We start from the raw sequence: 10557 nt of genomic DNA, 5'->3' as shown, positions 1-10557 counted from the left end.
GTAATGCCTCGTAACCCTATTCCAGTGACGGATACGGGTTAGGGGTGTTATGTGGATCACACGCCCATGGAGCAGACCGTGTGTCACATACAGCTAAGACACATGCCTATGTGTGTAACCGTGTGGTTAAGTTTTAGGCTATTTTCCAAGCCATTTGCCACCCATAAGTACCCACAAACTTAGATCCACTTCATGACATGCAATATAACACCTTTAATCACTTAAGCAAACACATTCATGGTTAAATTATGACTTGACAAGATCAACATGTCATCTATCCAAATTATTATACTTTCATATGGCATTCCACACCAATTTCATATTTGACAATTATCATTACTAACCTATTTTCAAGCTATACATTTGCTCCACATTTATCGTCAAACACATTAATCACATTTCATACACCCAACATACTTGCCACCCATCACACTCATTAACCATAAACAATTATAACAACATTAAAGCATAAGCACATTTGCATGCATGCATCGATAATTAGTGTTACAACCCAAAATAATCAATATGAGCCACCTCTCATGGCCATATATAAAATAATCATAATAACATTATGAGCCAACATATTGGCTAATCAATATGACGCATAACAAAAAGGCCAAGTCTCTACACATGCCATATCCAAAATGATAAAACTAACTATACCCAAATGTTCAATTGATAGTGTGATCGAGTCTTCGACGTTCTCCGATCCCTCAGCTAGCTTGGCAAAACTATAAGAAAAGGAAAGGAAAGGGGGTAAGCTTTAAAGCTTAGTAAGTTCACATGAAAATAGAGTGCAATTTAAATAAGCGTTAATCATACGTTTAACTTAATGAACATAAACTTGCACTTTATTATCAAATCACTTAGACTTATTCTTCATATACATATACGCATGTTCTCACCACAAGTTCATCATATTTCATGTCATTCTCATGAGTTTGATGTACATACCTGTGCTCATTTGCACATAATAACTTACTTTCTCATCTTTGACGTATTTGATTGTGATTTTCGTGTGTGATAAGTTTTATAAATTTCTAATGAATTGTTCTTGAATCTAACTATTATCATGATGAAGGCTAGTGTACCTATCGAACAGTAATATAGCTTTAGCAAGACGGGATTGTCGAACCCAAAGGAACTAAAAGTACTAGTAATGACTGTCTTTTTATTATCTAGCCTAAGAATAATGAGATTTGTTTTAACTAACTAATTAACTAAACTAAGAAAACACAGAAAAAGAATTGGAGAATTACTTTTGGAAAAATGATTGAATTAAGACAATACCTAAGGAAAAATCTACCTAGACTTCACTTGTTATTTGACTCTGAATTGGATGATTTATTCATTTGATTTGATCAGTAGAGATCCTTAAGTTATACTATTATCCCTCTCGAGACTAACAACATCTAACCCTAGGTTGAATAATTGAAATCTCTTTGTAATTAACTCCTTAGGGTTGCAGTAACTCGATCTATGGATCCCCCTTATTAGGTTTCACCCTAATCTGGTAAAATCTTGTCACCCTATCTTAGGTGCGCAACCAACTCCGCTTAATTATGACAAATGTTTTCTTAGACAGGGTCTATTCCTCCTCTGAATAAGGGCTTAACTTGAATCAATATCCTGGAATATCGAGACAAGAATTAAGAACACATAGTTAAGAACAAGTTAAATATTTATCATACAATTCAGATGATAATAACAATATCTATCTTAGGTTTCATTCCCCTTAGGTATTTATGGGATTTAGTTCATAACTAAAAAGGAAAACATCTTAGAAGAATAATGAATACAAAACATAAAGAAAACCCAAAACTCCTGAAGGGAAATTCAGGGGAGATCTTTAGTCTTAATGATGAATCTGGCTTCTAAGATGGATCAATCGGCTTTCCTTGAGTAGTTCCCTGCCTTCTTCTCCATATGTCCTCCTTTCTCCTCCTCTAGGGTGTATTTATAGGCTTTGGAATGCCTAAGAACCCTCAAAATTAGCCTTTTCTGAATTGGACTAAACTTGGGCTCGGCAGGAACACGCCCGTGTGCGATTGCTCAAGGCCGTGGTCAAGCCTGTTAAATAGGCATGGGCGTGTGGTCCACCCGTGTCAGTCGTGCTCCGATTCTACCAAATTGGCACAGCCATGTGGTCTACCCGTGTGAGGAGGTCCAGGCCGTGTTGATTTCGTACCTTGGCCCATTTTCTTCGTTTTTGGCCCATTTCTCATTCCTTTTCACTCTTCTATGCTCACCTGAGTATAAAACATGAAATTAAGGCATTAGGAGCATCAAATTCACCAATTTTAAGGAAAATTCATCCATAAAATGTGCTAAGCATGGGATAAAAATATGTATGAATTATGGTTTATCAAATACCCCCACACTTAAGCATTTGCTTGTCCTCAAGGAAAATCCTCAACTCATAATCAAAATAAATTCTTTTCAACTTATAATTTCTATCGATAATATCTCAAAATAATCCATAGGTAATCATACATTGAAAATTCAACTAAAAGAACATCAAAGTTTCAAACATTCCAAGTTGAGCATTTTATCATGAAAACATATGTGTCTCCCCTCATTTAAGTAATAACCTTTGATTCAAAATATCACAGAGTTTCACATCCTCACTAAAGATTCACTCAAATCACTCGAGGTGTTTAAGGACAATAAATGAAGCACTCAATAGTCAATAATGGAGAGTTATTACCATAGGCTTGCATGAAAATCAAATCTCCACCACTATAAATTGAAATGAAACATCAATCAAAAGGTCTTTAGAGGGTTGTAACGTGGCTTTGCTTAGAGGGTGTGGTTACAAGCTGAAAGAAAAGGTTAGAATCGAGATTGAATTGAAAATTTTCCTAACTAGAAAAATGACTAGCCAACAATTGCGTACGATAAAACTTTTTCTCAGAATATGGAATTTAACTTTTTTAGCTCAGAAGATCACTACTACTAATATGTATACATTTTTTTGAACAAGTCAAATTACAAAATATAATAAAACATAGCTAAGCAATTATTCCAACTCAAATCTGGACAAAAATAGGGATCAAATTAATATAGGGGATTTCAACAATAATGAGTTATGGGTTAATATTGAGGGTAAATCAATGAATAGGTTGTTAGGCTCAAGGGGGTTCACTAAGGGTTAATTGTGAAGGTAGGATTTTATGGAGTGAGTGGGTTAAACCTAAGTGCCTTTATCATTTTGACATATCAAATCAAAATGTGTGGTCTTGACATGCATAATCAAACAAGTTCTAGAATAACAATTCAATACTGATGCACTCATAATGAAAGTGAACATGAAAGAAATAATAGATGCTCTAAAGGCTCAAGATCTCACAAAAATTATGGCATTTTGTTGTTTAAACTTGTGGATTTCAATTCAAGATAATACCTAAACTTGGGGAAACAACTTAAAATTTTAAATTAAAAATCAACTTATCATGTTTAATTCTCTAATGTCTTAAAGTTTAAATAATCAATGCATGAATGTCTATGTTTTAATTTAAGATATATCAATAAAAATCATAAATAAATCAAAATTTATCCTAAAAATGATATGAGAGCTTTTCAAGAGAACAGGGCAATCATTCAGGGATAAAAATGAATACCCCCCACACTTAAGATGTATATTGTCCTCAATATACAAAGATAGATATATAGAAACGCATATAAAAATAAGATAGGGAGAGAAGTGAAACTTCCTAAGTGCTGAATGAATTTCCTTAAACTGGAGGTTTGGAGAATAATCGGCTTGGGGTGGAGGAGGATACTCTGGTGGTGGTAGAGGTTCATTAGTCCATAAGTCCTGCGCCAAAAGAATATTATATCTGAAGTTGGTTATGGTCGTGGTCGAGCAAGACATGGCAATAGTAGAGAGCCTTTCCCAGTGGAGTTTCGAGTCCCTAAGTAATAGTGAGCTTTGGAGCTCTTTATAACTGTGATTGAATCAAGGAACTCTTTTAGAAAATATATAAAGAAGAATAATTACTCGATAGGAAATAGCCAAAATTCAAAATTGTTAAATAAAAATTATAAAACCTAATAAAAATAAGCTTAAAAAAATATAGTCCTAAAGTAGAATAAAAGTAAAAACATAAAATAATAAACAAATTTTTTTAAACATCTTCATCACTAGATTGTTCCCGAGGTGAGGTGGTGATGAGATGTGGAAGTGCTGATAAATCTGGTGTAGTGTAGCATCAATGTGATCGAAGCGCTGAAAACATTGCTGCTCGAATCGAGTTAGGAACTAAAAGATGTCAGTGTATGAAGCCGCCGCATGAACTGGACGAAATGGTAGTGGTGGCTGAGACGGTGGGTCCTCGTGACGTGGAGGGCCATCATCAGTAATGTCCTCGGGGGCCTCCTCCTTAGTAGATTGGGCGAGACGATATTGAGGAGGGTAGGTTCCTCGGCGCTTCTCTATCATCCTCATACTTAGTATGCTCGAGATGCCCTGTGGGGACATTTGGCAGATGAAGGTGAGGGAGGATGATTGGGCTACTGTGTTAAGGAGCCTGAAGTGCCGAGCCAACCGCGCTACATAAGGGCCAATGGAGATGGCCCCCTTCCTATGCCACTCTGTCTGATGCTGAATGGCGAGGGCAATGAAATAAGCAAGGTCTATGACGTGCCCGTGCGACATACACCATAGAAAGTAGGTTTTGTGAGTGTTGACAATGCCAGTGCTCTCTCTCCTTCCAGTTAACGTGTAAGACAAAATGGCGTGTAAGTACCTCAGAGAGGGAGGGAGAGCCGATGCCTTGGAGCGGCTAAGATTGTAGGAGGCAGCACCAGGAGTGAGGGCCTCCCAGCACCATGAAGGAGAATGATGGATGTGGCAGTTGAGAGCATGTAAGTCATTCTCCTCCTTGAACTCCTCTGTATATAAGCCCGGTACAGTACCGAATTGTGGGACGCTTAGCTGGTGCACTAATCTGCCTAGGCAAAATTGGACCGTGCCAGGATCATCGTAGTTTGTCATTACGGTCTGAAGATGAAATGTTGAGCATAGTTCCATCGTGAGCTCGAGATATGTCGGCTCGATGATCCCAAAGAAAAGCTCCCAAAGGTCGGTGGTTAGAAGAGCCCGAATCCCATCAGCCGACTGAACTTGTTCTACTGTAGCCCAGTTGATGCAGCGGCCCACAATTAAAGGTCAGGCCCAGAGTATTTGGAAAAGTTCTTCTTGGGGCCCAATGGGGAACTGTAGGAAAGGGTGACGAATTTGCTCAGTAGGACTCGATGAAGATGATGCTCCCTTCCTTTTCTTTGAAGCAGGGATGGCGACCTTTTTACCACGTGAAGACGACATTGTATACCTGCAATATAAAAAAGAATAATAATAGGTAAACAAATTTGAAAAGGAAAAAGCCATGAATTTGGACTAACAATTTTAGCCAAAACTACTAATACTAACCAAACTCAACCAAAATAATCAATTTCATAGCATAATTTCATGACATTAGCATGGTAATAGCATGAGAATGGGCATAGTAATGGGATGGGCATGACAATAGAATGAGGCTTTCCTAACAACTCGATTCAACATGAAATGTTATGAGAAATAACCTAAGAATGCAAACTAAATGATAGAATAATGCACAAAATGAAAATATTATGAGAAAAATGAAGATTATTTTGAAAATAAGCATTTAGAAATAAGTAAAATAGAAGTGAAAAGAGTAAACAAATGCCAAATGAGAGAGATTTGGCATAAAATATAGAGTCGAAAGCGGCGCACGGGCGTGGTAGGGAGGGCGTGTGGACTTGTAGAGGCTAGGGTTAGGGTTTTTGGGTGAAGAAGACAATGAATAGTGCAGCCTATTTATAGATTTTTGGGAACACGGCCAGGGAACACGCTCGTGGTCCCCAATTTTTGCCCATGTGATTCGCGAATTTTAAATTTGGACGTGTCTGGCAATTAGCCCATGCCCGTCTTCCTTGGGCATGTGGGTGCACACGGCCGTGTCTGTCTTTGTTCGCTTCTCCCACGCCCGTGTATGTAGTCCCACACCCGTGTTAATCTAATAGGTTCGACCACGGTTTCTTGGCACGGGCATGCCGCACGCCCGTGTTATTTTGGTAGGTTCGCCCACGGCCATGGCGCACGGCCGTGGCGATTTATAGTAGCCCGTGCTGGGAAAAATCTTTGCCCTGTTCCCACATGGCCCTAAGCATGCCCGTGTGATTGGCCTTGTCTGTGTGGAAAACCTATATTCAATAGCTCCGTTAGTAAGTTAGGTGTTAAACACTAAAATTTAAAGAAGTTAATACAGTTAGTGCTCGGGTTGCCTCCCGAGAAGCGCTTATTTATAGTCTAAGCTTGACTTACCTTTCCATTGAATGGTCATGGTGGTTCGAGGAGTTTATACTCCTCATTCCTGCTGTGAATCTCATCAAAATAAGGTTTTAGGCAGGTATTATTTACCTTAAAAGTGTCGAACTTAGGATGATTTACTTCGACTGTACTGAATGGGAAAATGCTAAGTATCGTAAGAGGGATTTCTTAATTCGGTTTGGTAGTGACAATGTGAGGATTTGCGGCATCTAATAAAACTTTATCTCCAACCTTAAGTTGATTTGGAAAGGTATTGAGCTTATCCTGGTGTAGTTTTGGTTTATCGTGTGTTCTTGATTTATGTGTCTGCCATTCATCTAGCTCCTCAATTTGTAGCCTTCGTTCTTCATGAATAGGTCCTCTACTATTGCTTGAAAATGGCTCATGTACTTCCTTCAAACTCATTTCCTACACAGTAGGATATACCACATTGCTAGTTTTAGTAGAATGGTTTAGACAATCACCTTCAATTTTTGATGTGTTGCCAGAATTGTGAGCTTGAAGGGTGATTGTTTAGTCTCCCACAAGAAGTGTGAGCTCACCTGTGCCAACATCAATAATCGTTCTAGTAGTTGCTAAAAAAGGCCTTCCTAAAATCAAAGGAGTGTTGCTCTGCTCCTCTATGTCTAGAACAATGAAGTCAATGGGAAATATAAATTTATCGATTTTAACTAGCACATCTTCAATAATACCTCTCATAAATCTTATAGTTTTATCTGCTAATTGAATGCTCATCCTAGTCTGTTTGGGTTTTCCAAGACCTAATTGTTTAAACATTTTGTAAGACATGACGCTGATACTAGCCGCTAAATCAGCTAATGCATTATTAACATCTAAACTACCAATTAAGCAAGGAATTGTAAAACTCCCTGGATCTTTTAATTTGTTGGGTAGCTTATTCTGCAGAAAAGCTGAGCAAACTGCGTTTAGCTCCACATGCGACGCCTCATCCAGCTTCCGCTTATTTGCTAAAAGCTCCTTTAAAAATTTCATTGCGTTTGGCATCTGTGATAGAGCTTCAATAGACAGTAAGTTAATGTGTAATTTTTTTAAGAGTTTAAGGAATTTACCAAATTGTTCATCTGAGCGGCCTTTCCTTGTTGTGTTGAGGTATGACACATGAGGTTTGTATTTTGTACTTACCGATTTCCGCTCATTGTGGTCTACCTCACCTTTGCCTTTGCTTATCTCAGTTTCTTGCCTTGGTTCTGGTTCAAGTGTGACTAACCCTTCCTCATCTTGACTAGTAATCGAGTTGAGTTGCTCCCTTGGGTTAGATTCTATGTTGCTTGGCAAGCTACCTTGTGGTAGTTCTGAAATCAACTTGGCAAGCTGTCCAATCTGAGTTTCGAGATCTTGGATTGATGCTTGTTGATTCTTAAGTGCTGTCTCGGTATTTTGGAAATGGGTTTCTGACACCGAGATGATTTGGTTAGCATCTCCTCAAGGTTTGACTTCTTTTCTTTCTAGTAAGGTGGTTGTTGAAAACCCAGAGGATATTGTGGCCTTTGATTTCCTTGACCGCCCCACGAGAAATTGGGATGGTTCCTTCAACTTGCATTATAAGTGTTACTATATGGGTTATTTTTAGATATAGAGTTATTGTTACCCATATATTGGACTTGTTACTCCCCAATGCTAGGGTTGAAGGGTTGATATTCTGTGCACGCTCCTCCTCCATTCGAATCGCACCTCATCACTAGATGTATCTGAGTAGAACCACACAAACCGTCAATCTTTTTATTTAAAAGTTCTACTTGGTTAGATAGCATAGTAACCGCGTCGAGGTTGAAAACACTGGCTTCTTTTGTCGGCTTTGTTCTCATAACTTGCCACTGATAGTTATTCAGTGACATCTCCTTAATAAATTCGTAAGCCGCCTCAGGTGTTTTATTATTGATAGTTCCTCCAGCGGCTGCATCAATCATCTGCCGAGTCGAAGGATTCAGGCCATTATGGAATGTTTGAACCTATAGCCAAAGCGGTAACCCATGGTGAGGGCATCTTCTCAAAAGGTCCTTGTATCTCTCCCATGCATCGTAGAGTGTTTCTAAATCCATCTGCACAAAAGAAGAGATATCATTATGTAATTTTCCTGTTTTAGCCGGTGGAAAATACTTCAATAAAAATCTTTCGGTCATTTGTTCCCAAGTAGTGATTGACCCTCATGGTAACGAGTTCAACCACTATTTAGCCTTATTCCTTAACGAAAAAGGAAACAACCGAAGATAGATGGTGTCATCAAAAACGCCATTCATTTTAAAGGTATCTCAAAATTCTAGTAAATTTGCCAAGTGAGCGTTGGGATCCTCGTCCTGCAAACCATCAAACTAAACAAACTGTTGTATCATTTAAATTGTGTTAGGTTTCAGCTCAAAATTATTTGCAGCAATAGCAGGTCTTGTAACGCCCCGCACCCGAGACCGTTGCCGGAGTCGAACACGAGGTGTTAACGAACTTAATTCATTTATTTACACAGTTCATTTTAAAATTTCTAGACAAGCTGGCTAACTGCGTCATTGTCACCATAAAAATCATATCTCGAGTTTAAAAACTCAAAAACTGATTCCGTAAATTTTTCCTGAAACTAGACTCATATATCCATCTACAGGATGTTTTCTAGAATTTTTGGTTAGGCCAATTAGTACATTTTATTAGTTAAAGTCTCCCCTGTTTCAGGGTTCGACTACTCTGACCTTCATGTATTACGACTTAGATATCTCCCTGTAAGGGCTTCAATACAGATGTCGTTTGTTTCTAATGAAACTAAACTCAAAACTAAATCTGTACATATAAAGCATGACTTCTAATTATTTCTGGTTAATTTATGGTAAATTTCCAAAGTCAAAACAGGGGATCCAGTAACCGTTCTGGCCCTGTTTCACGAAAACTTAAACATCTCATAAAATACGGCTCATATGGTCGTTTCGCTTCTTCCATATGAAAACAGACTCATCAAGGTTCGATTACATAATTTATTCATTATTTAATTACATTGCTACTATTTTTAGTTAATTTTCAAACTCATATCACTGCTGCTGTCAGCATCTATTTTAAGGTAAATTTCACCTATTTCGTAGTTTCCATGATTTAACTAGCCATTTGACATACATAGCACCAAATATGATCGTGATTAACCATTCCAATGGCTAATCATTGCCAAGCATTTCCACACCTCTCAATAACCATATTTATACAAAATGATTTTAATACTATGCTCATAATATTTAAGCCATTTTCGCATGGCTATCCGAATATATACACATTACCAAAGGTACTTGATTAACAACAAAGGTTAGTCCTATACATGCCATTATCAACGTTTAACTAAAAGAGTACCAAAAGGGCTTAGATAGTGTGGATGACTTCAACTTTGACAATCCCGAGTCCGATAGCTGACGAATAAAAATCTATAAAACAGAGAATTAAAGAAACGTAATAAGCATTTAATGCTTAGTAAGTTTTGAGTAACGAAATTATTTACGACTAAAATATAGCGTTCATATGACTAAATGAATAATTTCATATATGCACATTCTCAAAATCATAATTTCTTCACGCTTCAACCAATATATTCATACACAGGGTATCAAACCTAACTAGAGGCTGGAAGCTCATTAATCAATTGAGCGAGTACTATTTGAAAGGAATCAACCTTTTCGATGCATATACGAAACATACCTTATCGTTTGTATTTTATGAGCGTATTAATTGAAATTATTTCAGCAAGATCGCTCGCTTCCAAACCCAAGTATCTTCGGGATTTAGCCGGATATAGCAACTCGCACAAATGCCTTTGGGTCTTAGCCCGGATATAGTCACTAGCATGAATGCCTTCGGCACTTAGCCCAGATATAGTCACTAGCACAAATGCCTTCAGGACTTAGCCCAGATATAGTAACTTGCACAAATGCCCTCGGGACTTAGCCCGGATATCATCCGAATAATCAAGCACATATACCAACAAATCATGACACATCCATATTTCATTATCATAACTAGAATTCAAACACAAGACGCTTATCAACCATTACCATTTTCGGCTCAATAGCCACATACAAAGAGCATGATTTTGATTTGCTTTATAACATGATCTCTATACATATTCGGCTACCCGTCATAGGTATAAACTAATCACCTTAATATACAATTCAAGTAGAATCATTATATCACCGTTTATTTGTTATGCTTATATGTCATGACAT

At 37.8% G+C, this 10557-nt stretch overlaps 1 non-coding gene across 1 annotated transcript; it reads left to right on the top strand.

The window, feature by feature from the left end:
• The first annotated feature begins 8338 nt into the window (after positions 1-8338).
• On the top strand, positions 8339-8444 carry LOC121208961 (small nucleolar RNA R71). Its single transcript, XR_005904082.1, has one exon. It is a non-coding gene; the product is annotated as a small nucleolar RNA R71 (small nucleolar RNA).
• Positions 8445-10557: the final 2113 nt, after the last annotated feature.

Source organism: Gossypium hirsutum, chromosome A10 (assembly GCF_007990345.1).
Source record: "Gossypium hirsutum isolate 1008001.06 chromosome A10, Gossypium_hirsutum_v2.1, whole genome shotgun sequence".
Taxonomy (NCBI): Eukaryota; Viridiplantae; Streptophyta; class Magnoliopsida; order Malvales; family Malvaceae; genus Gossypium; species Gossypium hirsutum.
This window is presented reverse-complemented; position numbering and strand designations above follow the sequence as displayed.